The following is a 3,688-nucleotide window of genomic DNA, read 5'->3' on the forward strand; positions in this document are numbered from 1 at the left end:
CTTTCCTCCAGCCCGCGAGCGCCCAGAGCTTCCTCCCTCCGTATCTGAATTTCAACATTTACTCGGAATCTTCTGACTTCCCTTTGAGGGCACTTAACCTCAGCGTTTACTCGGGCTGTATTGTATTCTAAAGACTCCAGACCGCCCTCCTTCCTGCTGCGGCTTTATAAGGGGCGCACATTCCTTAAATTCAGGGAAACCTAAAAATGACCTAAAATCGTTTGAGTTCCTCGGCTCAGATCCAGTTACAGAACATACAAAACTTACTTGAAAAGATCACGTGAAAAGAGCAATTATTTTTGCCTGGAATGGAATAAGATGTAGCTGTCTAGTCCTCAAGCTACTGCCTGTGAAATACACGTTTCCTCCCCGCAAACTTGAAAGCTTCCATTTCTCCTGCTAACTAAAGGGAACTCATCTTTGGTAGAACTGACTTCCCTCTTTCAATTATTTAGTAAATAGGGAAATAGGAAAAAGGTATAATCCTACAGATTAAAATTTCTTTGCCTTTTCTCTCCTCCCCAAAGCCCACAGGCAGACTTCCGAGGAGTGTGTTTGCAAAGTGTAGAGCATTAATCGTTTCCTAGTTAAAGGGAATGTGGAACTGATCGCAGCAAGTGGAAGGCAGACGAAGGCAGTAATTAGTGGCGCTCTACGCTGGGAGCCCTGCCCGGCTTTTCCTCCAGCCCCAGTCAGCCCTCTGTTGAAGGAAGGACATCCTGTGATGATGGCATACAATGTCCTGTTTGTTTATTATTAAGAGCGTGGACCTTGCATTCCTGCTTCTCATTACAAAACAAACCAGATGCTTTACTTCCTTCAATGGTCTTGTGCCTTCAGCAAGGAATCGTCTAATTCAGAGAAACAATGATGCAAAGGGTCCATTTAGAGCAGACACCCCATTACAAGGACTGTTTAGGTCACTGTAACACAAGTCTCCCACTATTCCTGCTTGCCTTCTATACATGGTGGTTTTTAAAATCATCTCTCTCCTTCAACCTTAGGCTGCAATGTTTTCTCTAACATTTTAAATACACGTGTGCCTACACACTCACGTCCCGACAGACATGCACACCCCGACGTACACACACCCAGTCCCCACCTAATGATACCAACTTAGTCATACAGTGAAGTGGACATGTGAGTATTTGTTTATAGGAAGAAACAAAAGAAAGCAAAAAAAAGCCCAGCCCGATCATAAAAATATGTCTGTTTATCTTTAAAATTTTTTTCTCTCTTTTAGGAAACTTTTCTAGAATTTTTTTTTGGGGGGGTAGGTGGGAAGTAAAAGATTACTTGCCAGGAAATGGTATTTATGTCTAAAGTTCTTCCTCAATCTCTGTAGTACAGAACAATTAAATTCCCACTAGGGGACATAAGTAACACACTCCCCGCTCACTGCCTGGTGACCTGTGGTTACATGTTATGCCAGAGGGGACGCTAGCACCTAGAGGAAACAGGACTTTGAGTTGGTAGATGTGCTAGGGGTATAAAACTGAATGAACAATTCCTTAAAGTGTTCTCAGAAAGCTCCAAGATGATAATTAAACAAGAGAAATCCAGGCTTCTGGAGAGGACTTATTAACCGATGCTGAGTCAGCACCACAATGGACAAAAAAACAATGTAGTCATACTGAAGGCTGGCCTGCTGTTCAAACAGTCTCGCCTGCAGATGTTAAAGAGTATTTCACTTCCCTTTTAGAATCAAACGCTGTTCTTAGGCCACATACACCCTGCAAGCGCTGGTGAGTCAACCACGGTGGAGTAAGGGAAGGGGCCAAAAGTTGGAGAGTTGAGGTGGGAAGAGGCTATTTTAAACCAAATATTTATTTTAATGACTGGAAGATGCCAGTGAATCAGCTCTCTGTTAATTGATATCAGCCTGCACTCACCTTCAGCGGTGGTGAAATGGGCTTGAGTCTAAGGAGGATGCAAACTTCAAATACCAGTGTGGGACTTAGCCAGGCAACCCTAAAATTAGTTCCAGGTGCTCCAGCTGAGCTGGAGAAGGCCAGGAGTGGAGCTTTAAGGAAAAAAGACACCCAGAGAACTGGACTAGGAGATCCTTCCGATAATACCAAAAGCACCAAACCCAGCCATTTTTATTGCAATCATAGCAGTCAAGGGTAGGCCGTAATATAATTTAACATGAAAGCTGCAAAAACAGAAGAAGGAATAAAGGAAGCAGGCCCCATGGTAAGGAAAAGCGTGTTCATACAGTCATATCTAGGTGTGTCCAGCACAAAAGTGTTAAGGGGGAAGAAGAAGGGGTCTTCCAAACTTCACTCCCCGCTTCTAGACGGCCAGAGCGTGGCATTTAGAATGCTGACAAGCAGGCCGATGTCAGTACTGGTACAGCTGTGCAGAGGGAACTAGCTGAGGCTGCCACTGTCTGGAACCTTAAGTCTCAAAATGCTTGTTTCTAAGTAGTACCTTGATGCCTTTTTAGTCACTATATTATTTCCTTCCCTGTTAGAATACACACACACACAAAAAAAGCCAACCTCAGTTACTCTTTTTTTTTTGCGGTACGCAGGCCTCTCACTGTTGTGGCCTCTCCCGTTGTGGAGCACAGGCTCCAGACGCGCAGGCTCAGCGGCCATGGCTCACGAGCCCAGCCGCTCCGCGGTATGTGGGCTCTTCCCGGACCGGGGCACGAACCCGTGTCCTCCAGCATCGGCAGGCAGACTCTCAACCACTGCACCACCAGGGAAGCCCATCAGTTACCTTTTTTAATCAGCACTTCTCAGGCAGAGTTCTCTCCTTACAAGTGTTCACAATGGCAGCAAATCATGAATGATCCCAACAGCTCAGCTCTCAGAAACTCCCATCTATTCCCTTTTATGGTATCATCACAACGGCTCGACAGGCCTATAATACTCAGTCTCAGCTACCGGGCCGGCCCAGTCCTCGGTGGCCCGGGAGTTGCAATGTAGGTGGTCAGATAAGTGTGGGCAAAGACTACTGCAGAACGAAGGGAAATTGAGTACCAAATCTGGAGACCTGACTCAGGAAAAAAAAGAAAAATTTTTTTCCTGAGGAAAGTAAAAAATGGGATGAAATGTGCCTAGAATGAAACGTGTTTTCATTTTCTAATTCAACTCCTGCTCTACCCAGACAAGGTCAATGACGGACTAACCACATCAAGAGAACACCCCACCCTCCTCTCCCCACTCCCCACCCTCACCCCAACACCCACTTCCCACTTCCTGTAAGTCAGGCATCTTCATGCTGGTAAACATTTGGGGACCAACTGCAAGCCTGAGCTCTAAAAGAGGGGCACTGAGGCTTTGAAGCCCTCCCACATGTCTCAAAGCCATGCTGAGCACTAGAGGGGCACTTGGTTTTTACACTTTAACAGCCTTTTCAACTCAAATCACTGTGCTCGGTGTGCTGGCTGCCTTCCTTTTTTAAAGCCGGACAAGAAGGGCAGGGATGTGTGTGAGTGAGAGAGAATGTATGTATGACACATGCCATGTTACAATGCAGCGTGTGTGTCACTGGTATGATATGTGCATGATATGTTTCAATGATGGGTTGCATCAGTTTAAAAATAGCACAAGGCTTCCTTCCCGTGACACAGCTCACCGCTCCAACACTTTGGACAGACGTATTCAGGGCCTAAACCTCGGGTCAGTGATCCTAGGGGGCTGTGGGTGTTTTGAAATGAGGTCAGTATTTTGAATTC

Source organism: Delphinus delphis, chromosome 14, assembly GCF_949987515.2.
Source record: "Delphinus delphis chromosome 14, mDelDel1.2, whole genome shotgun sequence".
Lineage (NCBI taxonomy): Eukaryota > Metazoa > Chordata > Mammalia > Artiodactyla > Delphinidae > Delphinus > Delphinus delphis.